At 37.8% G+C, this 26,236-nt stretch overlaps 1 protein-coding gene across 2 annotated transcripts in view; it reads left to right on the top strand.

The window, feature by feature from the left end:
* pcdh15b (protocadherin-related 15b) overlaps window positions 1–26,236 on the top strand; it is a 204,671-nt gene that overhangs the window by 16,589 nt on the left and 161,846 nt on the right. The window lies entirely within an intron of this gene.

Genomic DNA, 26,236 nt, shown 5'->3' with positions numbered 1-26,236 from the left:
TTACAGTTTAGCTGACATTGAAGGACTTTTGGCCAGAAAATACTTTCACAGGAAATTATTTTGCTGAATATTATTTTGCTTCAATTTCCATATATCTGGCAACAGTGTGAAGAGGGTGTTACAATCTTTCCAGATCACAGATGACATATCTTGACACACATAAGATGCAGCAGTCAGCCATATTTCAATCTTGAATGAGCAAGCTGCTGGGATAATAGTTGGTGACTGTTTTCCAGTGATTCACTGCGATTCAGCTCATGTCAGTGACAGGAATGATGTAGCACAGCTGATATTAACTGGTGGCTTTTTTCGTAGCTTGAACAGTATTGTAGTCTGCCAAAAGAGTTTCTGACATTGACTCAATTGTTTGGACAATACATATATAAATCATATGAGTCATATTATAGACAAGATCCTGGACATATTTTATTTTTTGTTAACCATAACACCAGTGGATAGATGTTTTTTTTTTTTTTTTTTTTTTTTTCCCGTTCGTTTGCTTTTTTGTATAAGTTCACCCTCACCAAATGTGAACTGGGATCTTATGGAGAGGCAGGGGGTTATTTACCCTGTTACAGTAAATCAGGGGTGATTAGAGATGGCCATATTGACAGGGAGTACTAGACTACTAGATTTAAAATGTATTCAGGACCCGGCAAAAGGTGGGAGCATTATATGACTGTTGGCACTTATTTTAGTCTGGATTCAATTAACATTTGTCCTAAAACTTGACAGTTAAATGTGTAATTTCGGATTTTGTTCAGTTTCCCTAGTAAATTATGTTGATAATCTAACTGAATTAATCTGTTTTGCAGTGAATCAAAGTGGCTAGGGAATGCAAGGGATTGTGTGGCCACTCAGCTGTAGAGTGATTAGGTGATTCGACGTAGAAAGCCATTTTCAAGGGAATTTAGATGGGACACTGTGGTTAATGGTCCGACTCTCCCATAGGATTTTTTAATGACCTTGGCGTAATGTCTCATTGAAGGACGGAACCTTCTAGAGCACTGTGGCTGAATCACTGTGCTGGAGCCCTGGATAACCTGTTTAGTCTTGAGGGAAGAGTGTTCCCAACTGACCCACCACCAACACCACTTCAAGTGGCAACATAGATTTCCAAGGTTTCCCTTCTAAGTACTTACCGAGTCCATACCTGTGCAGCAGCAGTTTGGCATGAGAAGGGTACACAGTGCTATATGGCTGTTGTATTTTGTCCTATCCTTAGACTTTCCTGTCAGGAAAAAGGGTGGTAGTATGTTTACCTGTACCTTACCTATGTATTCCTAGAAAGCTTGGAACATCTTAGAGTGAAATTCAAACAGTAGCCACCACATGGGGATCCATATTTAATCAATTCCAAAAGGATTAGAGATTTAAAAACTGCCTTGAAATAAAAAAGATGGGAATATGTGGCATTTTGTGCTTTTTCTAATCTAAATGTGCTGTGGTGATGTTCTCTGAACACCAGTTTCCCTCTGAATGAATCGGTTGTAACCTTCTTAGGAGTCATAGCATAATCGTTTTAGCTTAGAGACTTGCAAACACCCAAAAACCTGTCATAGATACTTAATTCCAAATTTTCTTATTAATCCACCCTTGGAGAAAGTGTGAAGGAACTGGGTATCAAGCCAGTCCTTAATGAGTGGATCAGGCCAGAGTATGAGTAGGAACCCCAGAGAAGTCATGGGATTCATGTCAGTGGTGCTTTGAAGTTAATGGGTGACGTGCAATTAAAATACTTTCTTGAATTCATGGCTTTCTTTTCAATAGCAGAGGAGGCTCCTTGTGGAGTCTTATTTTGCTCAAAAAAGAGCTCCCAAAAGCTCTTAAAGCTCTCTCTGGGTGGAATGTGCACCAAATAATTCCTTATTAATTTGTTCCCTCCCCACAACTGTGGTTTATTCTGCAGCTACAGTAGCATGGCTTAAATTTGCACGATCACACCCCATTAACTCACCAGTGCATTCTATTACGTTCGGGACAACTATTGTCGTGGAGTCAAAGAATGAGTGGGGGAGTTCATTGTAAAATGAAAATTTCTAATACCTCTTGTTTCTAGATGAATGTAATTTGGGATTACGTGTCCTCCATAAATCAAGACGTTCCTTTATGCTGATAATATGTGCCATGGACCATGCTAATACAGTTCAGGGAAAATTAAAGCTTCCACACCCTGAAAGGACAAAAAAAAATGATCTGGATTCGGGAAAATCTAGTCAGTGTGTAAAGCTAATGCTTAATTCTCTCCCATTTCCCAATTATGCTGTATCAAAAGAGCAGGGAGTATAATGACTTAACTGAAAGGTACCGTAAAGAATTTATCTAAGATTTAGACGCTATCTGGAGGCTATAATAGGATATCTTAATGAAGTGATACAGAGAGGTGCATTGCTCTCCTATCCTCTCCTTTAGTAAAGCCTATCACCCTTAGGAGGGCAGGGGTTCACATTGGTTCCACCCAAATGACTTCAGGCTTACATGCATAATGCCTTTGAATAATTCCATGTAAACTGAAGGTGAGTGTAAAGCAAATGCACTAAGAACAAGGAGGCTGCATTCCCATGTGCAGCATTTCAGGTTCAGGTTTGAAATAGCCATCTGGGAGAAGTGCCAAGCCAAGGTCCTGACAACTCAGATTAACTGCAGTCTACACTCATGAGAGGCTTATGGAGGCAGGTTTAGTCTTTGAACACAGTCATCAGGGCAACCCTGTAGTAACTTTATGCACATTTTGCTTTGCTTTTTTTTTTTTTTTTTTACCCTTTTCTGTTGTCTCATAATTTAGCCTATATTTTACAGAACGGTAGGATACTAAGAATTGGAACCATTTGCTGTGTGGTTGTAATATTTTCAGGAGCGTTGTAAGACAGGCAATTGATTCCCTCTTTTACAACATAGACCAGAATAATCTACTAAAAAAATGGGAACCAAGATCACTGCACACTGCCTGCGCACACTGGAAAATATATTTTAATTTATGTAGCAGCACTCTTTCACAATGGTGTATAAAATCATTGGGGTGGCACATTTAACCGGGTGAACACCAGCTTGAAAAAAAGTTTAGTTTTGAGTTTAGTTTAAATTATTCATGAATTTCAGGATAAATCAGAAGCAACTCAACCACAGTTATAGCAGCTGCACACAACTAAATAACATGGTAATTATCATTCAGGTTTTATTTAATCCTTTGGACATATTAAGAGGAACGGTCACTCAAAAAATAGTTTTTTTTTTCAGTTAGGTTTGCCTCAACTAAGATGCTTTGGTACTTAGCAACAAACCTGTGGTCGCCAAGGACTCCTAGCTGTACTTAACCAACAAGAGAGCTATCTGAGTGATGTACATCCTTCAATTTTGAGTCTGTTTCATCTATAGTTTAAAAAGCTGAGCTGGAAAGGATACAGCAGACAGTGACCTCACTCTTCATCACATACAGTCACCTCTTCCCTGATTTCGCACTGACAAAGTTCCCCAGTCACCTGGAGGATTTGGGTGTTCTCATTAACACCTCTAACCGTCTGACTTCAGTTACATCAAGTTTTTGTGCAGTCCAGTCAGAATGTACAGTAATAGTTATTTCAGTGGTACGGGTGTACATTTGGTTTGTGGTTTATTTTTCAGACACTGAAAACACTATTAATCATTGTTGATAGTTGATAGTTTTATGGGTTTATTTCATCAAATGCCGCCGACATGTGGATAGTACTACTGCAACATGGGAACAAAATTTTTTGTTTTAATTTGATACACTCCACATCTTTTATGTATATTGTTTTCAGACCCTTATCTTTCTGATAGGTCACTTTCATTGTATAAAAGTAAAAATTAATATTTGAGACCTCCAAAGTCAAGCCAGGGGTTATAGAGTCAATAACTATGATGTGATTCAGATGGCAAACGTTTGGCAACATTTATGGACGTTAATCATGACTTGACTCAGCACAACATTTTAGCACAAAAATGTCTTGCTGACATTCAGGGTTAGAGCGATGTGTCTCAGTAATAGTGATAAAAATAAGATAAAAATAAGGCCTGGATTCCGTCACTCTTTACATAAAAATAATTATCATTTTCCCACAAAGGTGAAGTGTTTTAGGTATTCTATTCTCAGGACATGAATGTAGGATGCATACACATCATGGACGTGAGTCGACAGGTAAAGCAAATGTCTTCATAAGTCAGCGTCTTTAGCGGTATTTATGCAAATGAACTGATAATAAGTGTGCAAGTTGTATTAATATATAAATCCTCAAAAATGTCATCAAGGGAATTGCTTTAGGGCTTATTACTGAAGTCCGTTTCACAATACAGTCCATTTCTTCCATACTCAGGACCTATTAAGCATTTTTCCTGTTCATTTGCATAATCTAACCAACATTGCACTGACAGCTCCAACAATGCAAGATGCTTCAGGATTATTTATACATGAAAAAAGCAATTGCTTTCCAAGTCACTTGGCGTAATTTCATGAATACAAGATGCACTTTAATAGTATTTTCTTGACGTCGACATTGTATGTTGAGAAGAGAAAAGCAACAGCTCTGATTTATTCCAGTACGCTAATGAATATTAAAAACAGCAGTTTACATAAAACAGAAGCATTTCTGACGGTCTGTCCTCAGTTACAAAATTCAGATTTAATGTGTTCTATCTTTTCCATATGCCAGTATTAAGACAATATATAGATATATACAATATATAGGTTGACGCAGTGCTTTTCAAATTTGCTTTATTCATCTGAGCGCTTTGGATATTATTATGAAACAATACAGGGCCCTCGTGGGTGGTGGGTCTTACAGCATAAGCACCAGCCCTTGGTGTACTGAAGCATTCAACTGGGAGACACATGGCAGACCATAGAGTTGCCCTTGGGGAGAGGATTTCTGTTGGCAGAATGGAGCTTGTTTCATTGTGCTTCTTGACTCTTGTGCATTTGGGCATCTGCACAATGCCTGCACCAGTTGAGCATGAAGTGCTGTCCTGCAGTCCAATGAATGCGCAGCTCAGCTGGAGCACTGAAAAGCAGACAGTAGTCTTGTCCCGTCATAATTCGCTATGGACGTTGCTTTGATCGGATGGGCATTCAAACACTGACTTGCATTCTACATATGGAAATGAGGGAATAACAAGTTTCCCTCACAGAACTTTAGATGATGGTGTATTTTATTATCTTGTCTTTTAAGCAGATTTCATTTGTATGCCTTATTTTGCCCTTACCATATTTTGATACTGTAGATTTGGGAAAAAAGGTTAATAAAGATAACAAAACCAACAAAGCTCTTCTGAAGCAAATTGATTTAATATCACTGCCAGTAATCTGAACTATTATGTTATGCATGGTGACATATTGGACAAAGGTGCTGGTTATACTGTAAACACTTGCCTAATTCAGAAAATCTATTTTCATGTAAATTAATCTGAGTTCAGATTGAACCAATTTATCTTCTAGTGTTTAGTAATGCAAACATTTTTGGCAAGGAGTCAACGTAAAAGGGCAAGCGTTGATTGAATCAAAGTCATTGTATGGTTCTACTGTCCTAGCACTACTTAATACATTTAATTAACTATCCTTCCACAGTTCCATTCATTACTTATGAGCCAGGTGCCCTTAGAAATCCGGCTTAACAGCACGCCCCCCACCTGTGCAATGTCTGACCCCAGACTCCCTGATCGCTGCTTCTCACATGTCATTAGGAAGCCTACAATCTCAGCTCTACAGTGAGCTATCACGTCTCCTTGCAAATGCCGTTAATGTTGCAAATTTGGCCAAATGGCAAGATTCAACTAACCAGTTCATGTATTTCAGATTTGTACAGAGATTCTATTTGACTTTATCATCACTTTCAAATGAAAATGTGTCATGACAAATCCTGTGGTAGATGTTCTCTGGATGCTTTTATACACACATTCAAAGAATGCCTTTTTATAAGATCTTTTCTCATTTTATTGTGGGAGCGCTTTTCTGTTTATTGTATGTTGGCTGTGGCAGCATGCCTGGGGCTCGTCTCCAACTAAGGAATCAATCCTAAAAAGCTGGCTTAGTTATTCTATTTCCTTGAAGTTTTATTCTGTTCTGGAGAAAGTTTTCTCAAGATGCACGTCATTGTTTACCGTGTTCATGGTGTGTAGTTTAGCAGTCTTTATTTTTTAAATGACATTGGAAATCTTGTCAAATAGAGGTACGGTACAATAAATAAACCCCATCGATATACAAATATTCAGTGAACACGGCATGTGTCCATACTAGGTAGTCTTTGTTTCACATTTTAAATTGAACCATGTTTATCTAAGAATATGATTTAATGACTCGAGTATGAGTGCAATATTAAGCTAAACCAGCATTATTTTATTCAAAATGTTTGATTGTGCATGTATTCAACATTTGTGCATGAAACACACATTCAAGCAAATATAAACTGCAGTAGAGTCAGCACAGGGACCCAGAGCAGTGCAGAGTGGGTGAAACATTGTTCCGGAACTGCAGGTCTCCTGCGTATTAATGTACCAGAGAAAAAAGACAAGCAGCCTTGATCCAACCGGACCCTTACGGCAAGTTGAAATTCTGGCCATATCTGGTTCCTGAGCATGCAAAAACACATGTTCCTGTCTCATCAGAATGGCCTGCATTCAATCCGTGTCCTTAACCTTGACTTGCAAGTAAAGGCAAGCATTGCACTTTTTCTTAACGAACCCAGTTTGACAAGTTAGTTTTAGTTATTGCTGAATTTACCAAACTGTAGTTGTGAGGAAATCATATCCGCATATCCGCCAATTGCTCGTGTCAATTTTGTCACATAGTTGATAGACCACGCACCTCTAGTATAACATGGGAATTACTTTATTAAGATTAGATTCCCTTTGGCTTTACTTTAAGCTGTACAGAGTTTTGAACCTGAAGTCACCAGAGTCATCATTATCCTAGCTCAGTCACCTGTCTGCATTTTAAAAAGTGGCATCTTGAAATACAACCACATAATCCGAATAGGAAAAAATGAGGTTGCAAACTCTCCAACGATATATTGCCAAAAAAAAGAAGATTTTGGGGAAGTCAGTACAATATCAAAAGTTTGGTTTCAGATTTGATTCCATTCCCATCTTCATACATTTGCACAAGAAGCATGGCTATGGTGTTCTGTAAATGACACCAATACGTTTTCAAAATGAGTCAATGTATATTTTTTCTAAAATAAGATTTATTAATGTCAAAGTCATGTACTCACTGTATCTCAGCCCCCCCCCCCCCCCCCCCCCCTCCAACTCACCCCACCCATAGGACCATAAAACACCCAGCTCTTACATTATTAGTAGTTGTATCTCTACAGTATTATCAGATCATGTGACAAATAATGGGAGTTATTTTCCCCCAGGAGTATGACACTCGAATTTGATTTCTGTCGACTATGATCAACGAGCTGTCAATCACTGCAGCATACAGATATGCGGTGCTGTTATGCAAACAGAGCATAATAGCTTTTTCCAAGTGAGACAAATAGATTTGATAAATGTATGTGCTGCAGTGAAGTGTGAACTTCTTTGTTCAAGAAGAACCTCCAGGATCATGTTTCCTTCATTCCCGTAATTGCTATCGCAGTTATATTTACATCAATTAAACATGGCCAGGGGGGCGGGGGATCACTTTTCCTCATGAAATTGTCCTTTAAAAAATACTTGTATGTTCTCTTAAAATGAATGGTGTAGATTTCAGGCTTCTCAGACGCTCACACAAACCAGTGAATGTGAGTAATGCCCTTGAGTACGATTCAGAGCTTTGCTCTCTTCACTTTCACTGTGCTATTTGGAAAAGATGCATCTTCTTAAGCTGGTCTGGCCTTCCAGCTATGTCTCACACTGAGTGTCTGACACAATGGACATAATGCCCAATACAGTCCTCTTCCTCAGCCACATCTACAGTACATCAAACAACTGCAATTTGTTAAATTGCGTGTTTAAAAAAAAAAAAGAGGATAAAGTAGGGTAGAAGAATGACATGTTGCCAGTTTGGAAAAGATAATATATTTATTTGCAGTGTATATATTTTCAGTGTACAGTGTACATTAGTAGATTTATTCAATGTTTTGTTTGTGCTTTTGTGTATACAGTATGTACATTGTCTGGAGATTAAACATGCTGAAACATACTTGTCATAAATGACATTTACCTATGTTATCTTTCAGAAAGCAACCATTGTGGAAAATGATTAAACAAGGTGCTAATTATTTTCAATATCTGCACGGTAAACACACAAAAGGCTTCATTCTGAGAACAGAGTTTGCGAAATATAGGCTGGCATCATTACAGCGGTTACTTAAGATCGGTTGTATCAAGAATTGTTTTCCATTCTTTTTCTATGTAGTCTTTCTAATTCAGTATCCATTCATTTTTTCTTCTCATTGTAATCACATGCACTTGTTCTCAAAATAACACTGGTATTATAGTATTGCAGTATGCCACCCAAATTTTCACACATCTAAATTTTATGCTGAGCATTTTCCAGTGTTTGTTCAGTAGCACAATTCAACTCTGACTGCCGATGATTGGACCCTGAATGGGATGTTCGTCAAGGAAAATTCAGTTGAAAGGCTTGAAAAGAAGGTTCTGGAGAGGACTGCGAATAGTTGATGAAAAGATGAATTGTGTGACATTTCGCATCTGTACAATGAACCAAACTGTGGTTCACATAAATAATATTTTTCCGCAGTGCGAGGACCTCAGAACTGGGCACAGCCTTTCCATTAGGTGACCGCATATATAATATAGGCCCCCTTGCCTCTATGAACTACAGCGCCACATTGATGAAACTGAAATTGAAGGGATGAAAATTGAAGACATAAACACATATGCTTCTTTTTGTTCATGGGCTCCTTTCTCAATAGAATGATTACCAATATACTTTTTCTTTGTAAATATAACATTCAGAAGTGTTGCAGTGTAAATATATGGAGATTATTAATTTTGATTTGGTTGTTTAAAATATGACAGTGTTACTGTTTACATACCTTTCAGTGGATGCCTCTGCAATATATTCAACAAATCTATCCTCATAATGGTCCCGTATGAAGATGTATAAAGGTTCTGCCTCAAGCCAGGTTTCTAGTGAAGGAAATTTCAGGCCCCATAAATTTATTAAAATACCGCTTCACTGTGCATTTGCACCACTCCACAGTCCCAGATGACTGATCCATTCCACCCATTGTGTACATTTAAAAAGCAGGGATGCAAATACGCTATGGCCGTACTAGCTAGGGGCTTTTGTGTCCTTAAAATAGCCTCTTTTTTTTTTTTTTTTTTTACAACTTGTAAATTGTACAATTCTGGGACAAGTCATGCTAAATTTGCCGACATAGTTTTATTAGTTTAGAGTGCCTTAAATAAAGATAAACAAGCCTATCTGCACCCAGCTGTCCCTAGTCTCCTCAGACTAAGTGTCACATGCCTCAGAAGGCATGCTGGTGAGGAGGCAAGGTTCACATTGATCACAGATTTCCACTTACCTCACATTACTGTTGCACAAAATCATCATAATGAACCACGCAGAATTCAAGTATCTGCATTCCAGCGGGGAGATGGATAGGTCTGGGCTGAAATGAAAATGGATCAATAGGATTAGCCATTGCCAGGGAAGCTAGGATAATTTAACCCTCGGCTTGGTCGCGATGACCTCATTTGTAGAAAAAACGTACGGGTCTTGTACTTCTCTGCTAATTAAGTAGATCAAAAAATCATTGAACTTCTAACTTCCAGATTAAAATGTGTCATAAGTCTCTGCTACCAGGGATATTATGTGCCATCTGTTAAAATACTGCAGGCTCTACAGAAATATTGCTTCAAACACCATTGTTTTCTATTTTTTAAAAGTCATATTTTTGATATATCTGTCATTAAAACTTACTATGCTGCTTTGTACCTTGCATTGCACTAATGTCAAAAGGTAGAACTGAAAATTCTTAATCACTGCAATGGGGGAATTCTACATTGACACATTTCCAGTTTAAAAGCAATACAGTTATCTTCAGGAGTGTTGCAGTGGAAGTTTTCTTTCATACGTATAGAAATCCCTGTCTTTGTGTATACAATTTTTAATCCAAAAACCTTTCAGGATTATTTTTTTATTCATGGTGTTTGCTGCTATTACGAGAGTATAACCTCTGAGATAAACCTTCTGCACCATATTGTTCATCCACATCTTGCTCAGACTTCCAAGAAATCAATTCTTAATATAACAGTTATTGCACTAACTGACAATACTTCTTTGTGTCTATATATTACATTATTTGTTTAGCACAAACTCTTTTTCAGAGTTTATAAGTGTGTTTAAATCTACATTTAACAAGATTCTGTATTTCTTTATAAAATCGAAGAATGTCAGGTTTAGTACCTTGATCAAGGGTTTGATTGCACCTTCAATCAAACCTGAAGCCTGCAGGCTATAAAACCTATTTTTACTAAACCTAGTCTTGCTAAAACCTATTTTAAATTTGTAATGCACATTCATGATTGTTCAGTAGGCCTGTCCCTAAACAGCAGTACCATCCAATATCAATTCAGAAGAGCACATCAGCATGCATGTCTTTCTGCCTGTGACAGATTCTTTTCACTGCAGTTCCCCGGAGGACTGAATAATGTGTAAGAAATAAGTAAGCCAAAATCATCCTGTAATTGATTGAAGAAATCCATTTGAATAGAACTGAGCCAAACTAAGTTACAGTACGTTCTCCATTATATTACATTACAGGCATTTAGCAGACGCTCTTATCTAGAGCAACTTACACAACTTTTACAAAGAATTTGTATTGCATCTATTTATACAGCTGGATATATACTGAAGAAATGCAGGTTAAGTACCTTGCTCAAGGGTACAACGGCAGTGTCCCCCGCCCCCAATCCCATCCCACCTCCCCCCCCACCCCCCAAACCCCCAGGGACTCAAACCTGTTACTTTTAGGTTACAGGACCAGATCCTTGCCCATTATATGATTCACTTCATTATAGGTTATTTCTGTCTTTTGGTATCTACCATTGTGTTACTTCTAGGGTGTCTGCATTGTCTGATGAAATTTGTGTGGTGGTTTTATAACCCATAAAAATATACCGTCGATCCAAGGACTTCTGTAACTGTTCAGTCACATCATCCAGTATTAATAACCTTAAGTAATTACCCTTCCATTTTACATATGTTGTTTCCCATTTTTTTTTTTACTTTTCTAATACCATGATTAGTAGCATTCAGATACTGACTGACTGATGCATTCCCCACAGGTACAAACTGCGCTCTATGCTCTAGCTTACATTCAGGCTATGCCATTACCTGAGTGTGGATGGCAGTGAAACACAGATAGCCTTCTTTTGCCTGGGTGAAAGCCAAGTCAGCTGAGGTTCCTAGGGGTAACTGCTGAATCATCACCGCACAGCTACTATGTACTTAGCGGCTATAATTATATATAATAGTGTTTCATTGTAACTCTGAAAAATAAGTGTATATTATCATAATATGATATGATAATATTATTTGAGTCAACATTGTTCAGTGAGATTAATATTCCGATTAATATTCTGAATATTCCGAAGCAATGCTAATTCTTAAATTTATAACACATTGCGCAGGTATTTTCCTTATTTTCTGAGTGAAAATGTTATGTTCATGCAAAAACCTTCTTAAACCTTGTTTAAAGCAATTAAAAAAAAATTGTCTTTAATATCCAGATGACCCAGCCAAATTATCTTTCTATGAAGCACTTGGCAGATCAATGACATTTATTATGGTTACAGCTGCCAGAATCTTTGACAGGTAATTAAAAATAAGGCAAACGTGGGGTTTCGGGTTCAAATACCCTATAATTCTTCATTATCTTGTCTAAGCAGACATTTAGCCTGAAACATAAGAGAGTTTTAGCCAAGAGCTGCCAGCTGGTTTTATGTTAATTTAAAAAGGTACTAAAGTATATATCTTTCAGTAACACTATGATAATGTGACCTTTCAAAGAATCTCTGAAGACAGCAATTGAACTCTTATATCTACATTAACTACTTACAACATAAACAAAAATACCACAGCAAATGGCTTATTTTTAAAGTGCTGAAGGGGGTTAGTGAAATTAAAATTGATATATGACAAGTTTGCATATCCTTCCACAAATATAATTTTTAACATAACTTATGTTTATAGTGGAATACGGTAAGCAGTATTTCAGTACCGCTCTTGATAATTTGAATAGTACAAATGGGACCAGTAGCTGTTAAGTTCATATCAGCAGTGAGGAACAGCATGTGTATTACTGCAGCCAAGAAGAATTTGATCTTTATGTGCATTTTATGTTTGTTTTTTTTTCAGTTTTGAGTGCATTATTCCACACCTATCCCTGCATGCATTGGGCAAGAGGCAGTAATACAACCTTGACAGATCGCCAATCAATCGCAGGTCCCACCCACCATTCACCCACACATTCATACCCCAAGTGCAATTTAGCCTAACCTGCTTTGCCTTTGGCCTGTGCGAGGAAGCCAGAGTACCCAGAGGAAAGGCACACAGACGCAGGGAGCATAGTCGCACTCCGCACAGAAAGGCCCCGGCCGGGATTTAGACTCGGTGTCTTCTCGCTGTGTGGCGACAGTCCTATTCACATCACCACCCCACATAAGTTCCATATGAAAGACCCCTTTGTTTTCTTTGTACCAACCATCAGAGCTAATTATCATTTCACTCCCACTGCGAATCTTTTAGCTGGAACTCTATGATAGGATTCATGCATGCTGAAATCACTTCCTGTATTGAGATGTATTGTGTTCTTTATTCCTGACCTACATGCATGAACAGTCTACCCTGCAGTCTGTAATGGCACTCCCCACCAAGATAATGACATGCGAGATTGCATTTTAGTATTATTTCTTGACTGAATTATACTGATATAGTTGGGGCATTAGATTTCATATATGAACCATTGACTATTTTGGGTTTTCCCATATGACATATACTGCACAATATATTAATAACTACGATAACACATTTAATGTGTAAAAAAATATATGTATTTCTTGCTTAAATACTTCTTATGAAGTACTTGAGTGACAGGAGTCTGATTACATAATTTTCTGAAAAAACTAATGCAAATTATATTTCCCTGTATTTGCAACATTTATTTTTTTAATTTTCCTTTTTTAATTTGTTAGTTTGCTACATAGATTCTTAATCTGTCCCTCATGAGCATGCATGATAAGATTTAAATGAGACCGTGTCATGTTCCATTTAGCATTGGATCTGTGTGATTCTGACAGAAAAAGGTTTGTTGCATCCTTTTGTGCAGCTTATTTTTACATTATGTTTCATACTATCCCAACAAAAAATATAACATGGAAGAGGACCAATCACTGTCTGGAATATTGTATTATATTAATAATCTCTGGAGTAACTGTAATAATAATGAAGTGCAGCGCATGCAATAATGTGTATTATATGACTTGCTGTGATCATCAGTATGATTATTAGCTATATCATTAATCATTTTTGTTTATTGACGATTTGACATCCCAGAACGTGTGCAAATCATCTCTTGTGTGACAGTATCTGGGTAACTAACTGTATGGCTACAGTACATTATTGGATAATTGATGCATTGATTGTTTCCTATAATTTAAGGTGTTTATTTTGAAACCAATATATTTGTAATCTGTTTTACGCTGTTTAATTCTCATTCTTCCATTATATTTCTGTTCTGAAAAATGAATAAACAATGAATTCAGTAGCAATTGTCGGCCGAACAACCCCAAATAGGTCTGTTGCTGTGATTGCATTATTCATTAAACAGTAGTTAAGCTCTGGAGAAGATTTTCTGTTTTAATTCTAGTCAAGGCCACAGAACTCCCTTGGTGGCCTTATGTATTTGTTTAATAGATAATTAATTTGTTTAATGAATGCCACATCCTGAATTTATTTTGGGTATACTGTAAACATTAACATCTTGATTCATTGTCAGCAAGGTTCTCCACATGTCACTAATCAGAAACAATTTACTGATTATCATCTAAAAAGTAATTCTGCATCACACTTTACCATCAAGAAGATTAACACTGAGTCAACAGTTTTCTACATTATATTCACTCAAATTGTCCACACATTAAGTTTGGTGTCTTGTCACTCAGTTCAAAATTGTCATTTCAGCCTTAAACTGTTAATTTAAGTTATTGTTATGTTATGATTATGTTTATTTCAATGTATTTTTAGTAAGAAGAAAAATACATAATTTTATTAATTTAATTATTTATGAGGAAGAAACGTAGATTTTCCCTAAAATAGAAAATATGACAAAAAGGATGAAAGTCAAATGCAATTAATTTTAGTTTTTTTTTATTCATGTCTCATACTGGGTATTGTAAAGATATGGCGTGTGACCAAAAGGAGACCAGTGAACTAAACGTTCTATGTATGTGATGTATATGCAGGGGCTAGTGTATTCTAAAACAATCTTTTGCTCAAAACTATGGGAAAGTACAGTACAGAGAACAACAACTTGACAGATACTAACCATGCAAAAAATCTGAGTTAATGGTGAAGATGTGTTTTTCTGTTCCCAAGTGATATTGTGGGTTTTTATTCAATTCTGAACAGGGTAATATTACTTTGCAAAGGATTGAAAGTAATGCATCTTCCCACTGACCTTAGCCATCATGCATGCATTAGTATTCACAGTGCTAGTTAGACTGGGCTTTTTGAGCTTTTATTGGGGTTATTTAAAGAAAATGTCGCTTGAGAGCAATGTTTTAGTATGAATAGCTAACAAGTATTTGATGAGAAAATAAATCAAAGTAACGGAACAATAAAGCTTGTTAAAATTGTCAGGGAGACAGAAAGCAAACCTTTCAGTCAGTAACTATGGAGTGCAAGACTTGTTTTTCTTCTTTGATATTTCTGTACTCTACAAAAGAAGTCTGGCTTTTCTGTACAACTGCAAATGCCATTTAGTCACGCACATACGTTTTATCTCTGCGATTTGGGGCCGTTGCACACTGTGACCCTGCTGGGAAGGACACAGTAGATGCACGCAGAGGGGCAACAAACCCAGTTTGGACCGATGTTTATTTATGAAATGAAAAGATATCACGTGCAGAGGCAAGTAGAAAAATAACAGCTTCACCATTTGTCTTTTGCAAAAAAAAATAAATAAATATAACAACAAAGTAAACCAAAACCAAACGAATGCAGCTCGAGGAGTCTTGGCTTTCTATATTTTGGCTCCCCTGCTCTCTTGCGGGTGCAAGCCTGAATCTCAGACACAATCTGAGTTGCTGGCTTAAGTGCTTCAAGGTATTAGATGGGTGAGACAGTTAATAGCAATAATAAATATTTTTATTCTTTCTTTGATTTGTTACTTTTTAGTCTTTTTCTTTTAAGTCTTTTTTTATTATTATTATTATTATTGTTGTTGTTATTATTATTCCTATTATTATTAGTAGTATTATTAGCAGTAGTAGTAGTAGTAGCACAATTATTATTTTTGCACTGTATATTTTTCACTTTCAGTCCACTTGCTGTCAATAAACACTTTCATTCACCAGACGTTTGGAGTTGCTGTACCTCTCTACCACTTCTCTGTGCGTCCCTTTACCTTACAACAAGAAGCACACTCATAAAACCTTGATTAGGTAATATAACCTTGGTGCATGTGCCCACTGTTCCCTCTCCTAAACTGAGAGAGCCCTGTCACATGCATCTATTGCAAAGCTATTTTTCCATCCTTAGAATCAACCCCACCTCTGTCATTTAAGTTCATGTATAGTACATGCTAACAAAACGCCATACTACTTACGATCCAGTTTTGATGTTTTACATGCTCTGTGACCAATGTAGTGTAAACCGCTTCTTTGTGCCTCTATTCTTATGTACTGCTTACGGAGAGATTTGGCAAATATTCAAAAGCGTGAGAGTAAAATCGCAAAAATGTGTGCATTCCAGGGAAAGAGGGGCATGAAATTGCTTTCACACCAGATTGTGCATCACACTAGATTGCACCATTTAGAACAGGGCGCCCAATTCCAGTCCTGGAGGACTTGTCTGTGTGCTGGTTTTTGTTCCAACCAATTACCTTAGTTCTAGTTTTCTGACAGCTCCATAAACTACACTGGTTCACTCCTGTACTTGTGTAGTAAAATCTTTAGGGTGCACATGCAGTCCGTGGCTGTAGCTTGTGCTTATTCGAATGTCAGATCAAGATATAATTGCGCTAATTAAATAATTAAGAGCAGAAGTTACTGCAGAATCCTTAAATGGATCAGCCCTTGTTGTGCACGCCTGCTTTAGAACATTGGGAAATATTTATTTGCTCTGCAGCAGTTGTAATGGTTTTCTTTTCTTTCACTTTTGATCTCTCCTGCTGTGTCAACTTCTTGTGTCTGCTGTTGTAAAATAGTGGTTTTAAGAGTTTATTAAAGAAAAAGGAAAGATCTTTCCAGTTTTGTTTGTTTTGCGGGTTGGATAGGTGAAGACAGCACCCTACATTCATGGTGTTCACTGATCTCCAGTGGCATGTACTTGTACAACACAATTGCAGTACCCCCTTCTGTCTGACTGTCTAGTATCCAATATGGGCTAGAGAAATCAAGGGATCAGAAGTATTCGAGGTGCGACATGCACAGTAAAAACTGTGTCCACATACGTTCATTAAGACTGTGCCTGTATATCTGTTACAGAAGCAAATCGTGTCAGTTCAGGGTGCACTTAAGTGTGCCTATACCAACACAAGGCAAAGAATAGGGTGAGTGTGCACGTGAATATGTACACCGTTTGTCTCCCTTGGTTGTGGGAGCAATGGACTTGTCTATGACTGGAGTAGTAAGATTAACTTATTAAGGTCCTGTGTATCTTGAAGTGAAAGGGGTGGCCTCTGTAATTGACAGACTGCATAGCCTAATGCATCAGGTGAATCAGCAGCTCATGTCAAACTGTTTGTATGAATGAGAGCCAAGTCTGAATGAGAGGAATAGAGTACAGGATGTCACAGGGGCAATATTTACAATATTAACATACTCCAGTCTAGAAATACTACCTATACACACTTACCTTTCAAATTTGATGCTCAAACCTTTCAATGGATTTTTAAAGGTTAATTCCTACATCCATTCCTATAACACAAGACATTCTGATAACCTTCATCTCCCCCTCTGCCATACTACACACAGTCGGATTTCAGTCCGTCATAGAAATTCCTCGCTTCTACCTGGAATTCCTACCTCCATATTGCCGAAACATCATCATTCCTTAGTACCTTCAAGCACAGACTGAGGGCCAACCTGATTAATCAAACCACTCAAGAGCGTCCTCCATTGTAATTTAACCTAATCACACACACACACACACACACACACGTGCACACATACACACAAACACACACACTCACATACTCATTTAGCTTTTTTGTTTTGTTTTTATGTCTCCGTTGTGTACATCATATAAATGTATTTTTCGGTGAGGTATTTTTATAAGCCCATTTGGGTTTCATAACCTCTCCGGCAGGTCTTTTTGTTTTGTATTGTCTTTATTGTTATTTTTTTAGGGTGCAAATAAATACATACAAATAGAAATGTGGTTTATTTCACATTCACCTGAGAAAGTGCTCAAGTCAAGTGGGGTGGAAGTTGACAGGCTTGGGAGCACAGAGGGCAGAGGAGAGGACAGTTTCCTCTCTTCTGAGTACATACAGGACATGCCATGGTCTCTAATTGAATTTTCAATGCCACATATTAGACTCTCTAAAATGTATCTTAGATGTGAAGGTGTTTTTAAAAAAAAAATCATAGTTACTTCTGGTGTATATGATTGAATAAAACTATGGAAATGGAAGAACCTACTGTACGAAGGTCAGTCTTTGTAGTGTTTTTTCTAAGATTAAATACTACCCAATTTTGTTCAGGGATTACACAAAATTCCTGAATGTGCAATTGACAGCCATGGATTTAGGGAGAGATAATCATAATTGCATACAATGTGTATATCATGGCATAAATTCCCATTTAAAAAATGTATTCTTGCATTATGTAAAATACTGTAAGTGCAAAGACAGCAGAAGTACAAAGTAGAATAGAGCTCTACAGTTTGAGCATAGCATAGTTAACTCTGACTACATGGCTTTTTTGGCTAGCATGTCTAATAAAGTCATGCTGGGTCCCACTGTAGCTAACTAACAACAGACCAGTGCAGCGCATTGAACACTAGGCCATGTTCAACATGATGAGATCAATGGGGAACAAGAGAGGAGAGCCTGTCCCTACCGATGCCTTTGAGCGCCTTTCCGGGGATAGCAGTTTCAGCCGTCTCCTCTTTAACCACGCGGTGGTTAAAATATCGCCAGCACGGGAATCTACGATCAGGCCGCTTTCACGTAAATCAAGCTGTGTCTGTGTGAAATTACATGGATGTCACATCAGCATGAGCCAATCTGCTCGGAGAGATAGATTCTGGAGAAACTGCACCCAGTAGCCAACTCCCAGACCGCATGTGGCTCTACGGCGACATAAAAAAACATTTCTCACGCCAAATAAATTCAGAGAAGAGCCTGACAGTTTTCAAGGTGCTGTTATTTTTAAAACAGGATATGTAGGCTAAGTATTTCCTTACTTCAACAATGAAAAAGGTTGTTACAGTAGATGTTGTCAAACATGTTAGGCCAATAAAAGAAAAAAAAACAATTTGGGCCAATAAGTAAAGAGTATAGTGTAAAATAATTAAATTGTATGGCGCATTCTCAGGGTCGAATTCTATGGCTGAAGCAGGAACCTGACCCTTGCTAAGGTGACGGAAGCAAGAAAACAATGGGAGTCAGTCTGCTTTCCCTGTGCTGCTTTTGAGTGGGAAACCGTGTGGTGTCTTGCCAGTTCACCTGTAATTGGCTCCATTATAGAGAGCCCTCCCAGCAAGCTTGTTGTTTACGAAGAGCAAGGGGGTGCGAGCCATTTACAGTAATCAGTTCCCGTCTGCAATTTTCCATGTAATCTTTGTGCAGTAGCGAGCTTTAAAAACTTTTAGCGCATTTATAGCTTTTTCTAGTGATTCACTGTGGCATCGCTAGCATGTGCATCATGTCCTCATTGCAAGCTTTGTGTGCTGAAAACTTGAAATTTCTCGTTTCTTTTTTTTTTTTAAGAGTTGAGTAATAAAGAAAGTACACTTCTAATGACCTCTCCAGAGATGTGATCCAACTGTGAGATGTGCAGGATTTCAAAATGACTGCGACTGCTGCACAGCCACAGAGAGGGCACTGCAGTGGACAAACTATTAATTAAAGAAGACAAATGGGGTTCCTGGAATGTTTTGCAAGCTGGATGAATTTAATTGAGACATGCTTGACCAAGTATCATCCGTCTCTGGTCCGGTGCACAGCTGTTTAATATGTATGACAACAAAGGTTTAATTATTTTACCACTATCTGCACAACATTTCCCCTACCCCGCACACACACACGCTCACACCACCTCGCACACACTTTCCCACCGATATAACTTCTTCAGAGTTCAGAGTAAATTGCTTGGCATTAGGCAGGAAGAAGACCTTCTTGGTACAGTTGTGAGGAGCTGCCTTGATGTGTCATTGTATCTTAAATGGCAAAGGAATAGTTGCGAGTTTTAATGAGTATTTTTGACATTTTAATTCTGCTAGCAGTCATATTAAAAAACTGCAGACCTTTTGATGACATAACCATTGCATTTGTCACTCAAGACTGATTAATGGCATGGAACTTTGTTCGTTTTTGATTTATAAAAAAACGCTTTTCCAGTAAGGTCTACATTACATGACTTTATAGTATAGTAAGCTAACATAATTTTATGCCGTGTACTGTATGTGTTAAATTTCATGTGATATATTGAAATAAAAATATTTAATTTAAAGTTTTATAAATTCAAAAAATTGTTTTCTTTTGTGTTTCTTTTTGTAAACAGTGATTCTGTCATAGATTTAACAGACTGCTTGAACAGTGCTATTTATCCCTCTGTTAAACATGAACTGAAAATAAATTTTCCCCAAAAGAGATTAAACGTGTTGTGAAAACAGGAAGGATAATTCACGCCTCACACATAATGGTGCTGTTTGACATTTTAAAACAGATTTTCTGTGTGTTCAGCCAGCGATGACGTTGCTTGCCCCGGGGCCCCTCGGTGCCATGAGAGGACGTGCAATTAGCACCACCATGAAGGGCCAAAAAGCTGTCTTTCACTTCTCTTGACTTGTCACACTCGACAGAGCTGCTGGTGCTTTTCTCCGAGCTCAGAAATGACACCCTCTGTCAGAGGGGAAGGGCACGCTTCCTTTATTCAAAAACGTAAAGGAAACGTGCAATTTTATTTCCAAAAATGGCATGTGGCGAATTTTGAAAGGGGGGGGGGATCCCGAGTGGGAGCGCGCTCACGCTGGGACGGGAGGTCAAGGGCACTTCATTGTGATTCCCCCATCAGCCCCGTTACTCTGATTATACACTCCGCCAAACCCACCCCCAGAAAGGATCTCAGGTGTGGCACAGGTCAAGGAATATACATGACCTTCCTTTCGAGGTATAATTCCCTAGAAATTTCTGTGGTCGTGCCTTCATGTCCATCCTGCATATGACTCCATGTGATTGCTCTTTGATATTTTTTTCTTGCATTTTAATTAAAGCTGATTGGGTGATGGATTTATTTTTGCTACTCTGCAATGGCTTTGCCATGCACTTTTTTTATTTATTGTCTGTGCTCGGAACTGACCTCTTAACAAAATATTTTTCAGTTTTTTACACCTTGGGTCTGTGTGTATCGTCGTATTGGGGCTAGATTTTGAATGATTCATAGATATGCTAATGTCTCTATCTGGAGAGGAATGTTCAGGAGCTGTGATTCATACTCCAGAGCCTCTCAGGCAGTGGTGCCCTGACAATGGGAGACAGGGTATCACCTGGAGGGCTTGCCTCCACTAAATTTTCCCCAGTATGTCTCTCCGGGGGACTACCAGGGCTTAGAAATGGAGCAAATGGAAGAAACTATGCAACCAAAAATGCTTACAAGCTAAATGGCTGCAGTTCAAATGGGTATCTATGGTGTATTTTGTAAAAGGAGGTCTGCACTTTTTCCACACATATCTACAGTGTACTCCTGAATATAAATTAGGAAAATATGAAATCAATGATTCGATTTGGTGCCCGTTTTGGGCGCTGCATAAGTCCACTGGGAATGTAATTTGAACACAGACCATGACTAAAACGTGTTAGAACCCGTGCAGAAAGGTTGCTTTTCCATGATATTGAAAATGATTATCCAAGGCCTAAGATCTCTGAAAACAACTGTGCACAGGTATAGAAACCATGCTGATATACTTATATGAGGTTTATCAGAAATGAGAGAATCCTGTGATACACATCTGACTGTATTAAAATTGGTGTTTGGTAGCTATATTAGGTGTGTATAATTACTTACTTTTTTCACTTACTATTTTGAATGAATTTTTATGCCTTATTATTACTTTATGAGCCAGTTTGGAATAACTGATTGTATGTGTAGACAGGTCACCATAATTGTAAAATCCACTGTAAATTTGGGACTGGTGCAGACTGGTATGCACACATGCTGCAAGCTGGTACTTGTTCTCACTCTGCAGTCCACCAGTCATGAGTCATGCAGCCATTGCACCGGAGGCCCGTATATTTGCAGCAGCAGAACACAGGTTCCTGATGGGCCAGACGAACCCAAAATGTCCAGTGTTAATTCAACTCAGGGTTATCCAATAGGGACCATATGTGTTCTGCAAGGGTTGATTTGGCACTGAACATTTTGCTGTGCACCCTGTGCGATACTGTGGCGGAATATGCGTCACCCCAGACGACTCCCAGCAACAGCTGCCATTGGCACGATCTGGGCCGCGTTGAGAGCCAGTGTTTTTCCTGGATAACACTATCCAAAGCCCTGTTCGCTCGTACCTGTGAACTATGACAAAAATTTGTTTAATTAAATTAGGCAGTCCTGCTGTGAATTACATTCAGAAGAAAATGAGGAAGAAAGGGGGAGCGGAGGAATCAATAGGCTTCCCAGCACTCTGATTTCAAAGCCTAAGTTCTACAGACCAAAATAACAAGCAGGTAAAATGTGCCTTTTGCTGATATGGACAGAGTCACACGTTGCTAAAGCGTGATGTTGGAGTCCCATAACGCTTTTGCCCTAACCAACTGGCTTGCTTGCTGGCTGAGCGGCTCGATTTTATTTTCATCACCATTGCGTTGCCAAAACTTTAGCAAAACCTGCGAGGAATTGGTCAATCTCCTTCCTATCTGCTTGGGAATGGGAGAGAAAAAAAAACCTTGCAGGTCTCCCTCAGGCTCCAGTGGTGGCAGTTGGCAGTGAAACAATGCAGAGTGCTCTGTGTAAAGTGGAGTGTTGCACACAGATGTAGCAGTAAAAATGATTTCTGAAGACTCTTTGTTTATTCGTATCTGGCAGCACACTCAACCAGCACGCTCACTGCCAGCGCAGTGCTGTTTGTATCTGGAAATATTACTTACAAAACTGATATACACTTTCAGTTATTTTGGAATGCCAGCCATTTCTACCACTCTTACCTAATCCTGAACCAAATCATAAAAACTATGATTAAAGCTTTTAGCTTTATCTGCTGTACTGTGGATCAAGTACAATAGAACTTGCATATAACCTAAAAAAAACTCCTACATTTTGCATTTGGGACATGAAAAACATTTATGGTGGTTTCATGTTATGCATACTGTATGAAAAGGAGCTTGGACTTTATGGGTTTTACATCATGCATGATATCGACCCATCAATTACTAATTGAAAATTGCCATTGTTAAACGATATTTGCAGAATGAAGTTAGCAGCAAGCATGTTAGTAGAAAGTGTTTTTCTAGAATGATGAGTGGCTGAGGGTATAAGCGATTAACTAGGCATGGAAAAGTGTAATAAGAGTAGGCACATGTGTATCAGTAGTGTCACATTGAAGTGACCCCATTACAGATCATAAGAATTCATATTAATTTAGATTGTATTCAGATAAAAGGACTAATTAAGTTCTTGAAGTGTCATTGATTACAGCTGTGGTAGGTGAGATATAAAACTGAAACATAAAGAAATCAGTGTATTACCAAATATAGTATGGCTGTGAGCCTTTGACGTATTTATACATCCCTCCTTTTATGTCCAAATACTTGTCTTTTGTATATCAGTCCCTGAATTCAGCAAAATATGGATAGTACAGGTTCAGGACCAAACCCTGCTCTGATGTGAATTGGCAACATTTTTTGCAGCTGCATTGTTTTTCAATAAATTCCAGTAACAGACACATACCTGGTAAGGTCCTCCTTCTCAAGCCAGAAAAAAATAAAAATGTGGCTGGTTTCAGAAAGTAATCTACACTTCTGATAATCCAAATTCAGCATACTGTAGATGGCTGGACAGGTACTGGCACTTTACCAAAAATGCATCCACCAATTTAAAGTTACTTAATAGATTGTTGGGCCACCCTGTTTTGCCGGTATGTTATATATGCACCACGACACATGCAGTGGAATATGCTCCCATCTGGAACATACAGTAATTCCTCTGTCTCATGAGAAAAGTAAAATCATGCTTAGTTGCTTACTTGGGTTTATATGAGGCGACTGAAATGGCCATGACATGGATGCCATGTTCTGCATCTCAAACTACTGGCTGACTATTCTGCTCTGTGGACGGTGTCATCATTACCTTAAAAGGCACCCTTCTGTCAGAATGAAATGTTCTGACGTGGAGATATGATCTGCCAAATGCATTAGAGAACAGTTGGCCATCTTGACAATGACATTTTCTGTTCATTACCTGTATGTGGTTCAAAAGGAACTGTAAATCAGAAAAATAGATTACTCAATAGAATAATAATAGAATAATACTCATCCCATCATGATGGGAACATTCAAAAACTATCAAATATTCTAATAATAAGAAACTCATTATTTCTGTTGAGAAACCAGCACATGCTAATTATTTTCTGAAATGAGTATCTGGACCCGCTGAAGTTTGACTGAGGTGCGACAGACCACTGCCGATTTCTCTATGGCAACATCCTCTTCATGTCTCTGGCCTGTATAAAAGAGGAAAAAAATTCCATTAAGTAGGTAATTCACAAAATACCAAAACTTCCAGAGTGCATTAACTTCACTAAAGGTTCTGAACGTTAATTCTAAATTTAACCTCAGTGGGTAAAATGTGATTTCAGGGCATTGCAATGAGGTTCCACAAGGACTCCTAGTTTTGCTCAGCAGAAAGTTAACAATTCTGAACATTATTCAGGCGTCAGATTTCCATTGGCTTGGGGACCAGGGAGTATCTATCTGAAACAGTGCTTTTTTATGATCTTTACTTTATCAATCACACATTATTAACAAAGACATTCAATCTGAAATTTGATGTCATTTATGTCTAACATTATTGATAAAGGCTCATGAGAACCCTAACTGTATGCAGTACATTCTATCCAAAATGCATAATAATAATAAACTATTACTTCATTTGAAGTGAAAGTTGAGGGCAATGGTTAACTGAGGCAAAATTATGTTGAATCAAGGCCTGTTTTTTTCCTATCATAGTTTGTTTTTCATTTGTTGATTTTGACCTGGTTTTGTGGCGTTCAGGCCTGGTCTTTCCCAATGTTTTTAATTGTTGTGACAGTGTCTCTCTACAATTGTATCATGTGCTGATGAGAGGCATAGACAGCCATTTATGTGGACTAGAGTTTAGTTTAACATAGTTCTTTCTCAGGTCTGTATGTTTATTGGTCTCTGTAAGTGTATTGTGCTTTTTTTCTTCTAGGTCAAATATGTTACCTTAGTCTCCAGCACCATGGACAGTTACTTTACACTTTGTTGGGAACATTTAATTAAGAAACTCGGCTATTGATTGGAAATATACATTTTCTTTTCATGATATTTCATTCTCAGTAATGTTTTAGTATGTGCCAGTTCAATATTAGTTATTCATATATTAAGGTAATATATGTTTTCTCATAATGTTCAACAGTAGATAAAATATATAATGAAATAAATAATTCAGATCTGTAATTACTGAACTTGATATATTCACACATTGAGACATAAACAATTAAAACTATTAAGGACTGTGTTACACACTGTAGGCTAATTTATTCCCGGGTGTAAGTTGCTTAATATTTCCATATTTTAATTGCCATTGGTTATGTCAATTAGCAAAATGGTTTGAACCCAGTAGGGTGCTGTTGTATGCCTTTGAAATGGCCCATGAATGTCTCTGGATTACAATATTACTGATAGTCATAATGATTGGAAAATGATGTTGCAAGAAAATGTGACTCTGCAATGTCCATTAATTTGAATATGCTGCATTACAGCAGAATAGTTCCTTTCCTAATCACCTTCTAATCAAGTCTTTCACTCACAGCCGAGGAGGGGACAGCCCTGTAGCACTTCCTTTTTGTAATTTTAAAATAATCACACTTTTATAAGTAAATAACCTTGCAGACCCATTTACGCAATTCCAAGTAGAATTTTTTTGTTGTTGTGTTTTTTAAATGATATATATATCATGGTTGACATGCAGCTGTGCAAACGTTGGGCATTTGCATAATATGCTCAGATACTGTACGTCACAGCTGGGTGTCTTAGCATCTGCTGCACCCTCTACATGATGTATCTGCTTTCTCAGCTACATTATGCAGTTAACCAAACCAGGACTCCAAACTCAGTTTATTATTCTCTCTGTCTCTATGTAAATGGTGTAAATTCTACAGTTCACTTATTTATTATAATAGATCCAATATGCTTGTGCTTAATATGTGCCGTTTGTTTCATCAAACTGAATTCCATATGTATTGTTTCTGACAAATGAGAACTCAACACAAACACAGTCCCTGAACAACCGACCAGATCCCTTGTGGAAATAAAAAACCTCATGTGTCTTTTCCCCATAATTTGACAAAAACAAAGATGGATGGATATATATTGTTTTACTTTGAATAATGAAAGATGGTAAAGAAAATTCCCTTTGTGATTATGCTTCGAAAAAAAAAAAAACGCAGTGTGTTTCGTTCTTCTGTGCAAAACATCCATAAATCAAATTAACTGTATCTTGTTGTTTTGGTATATTTACTTCTGAACTTGTATTGTCAAATATGTTGACTGACATGATGATTTAAAAAAAAACATGCATATGACAGGTTATGCATAATGCATTTGTGTATAATGTGGATTTGTTGAGAAGTATTTCACTTTTC

The sequence above is a fragment of the Anguilla anguilla genome, chromosome 2, assembly GCF_013347855.1.
Source record: "Anguilla anguilla isolate fAngAng1 chromosome 2, fAngAng1.pri, whole genome shotgun sequence".
Lineage (NCBI taxonomy): Eukaryota > Metazoa > Chordata > Actinopteri > Anguilliformes > Anguillidae > Anguilla > Anguilla anguilla.
The sequence above is the reverse complement of the archived record's forward strand: the minus strand, read 5'-3'. Positions and strand labels throughout refer to the sequence as shown.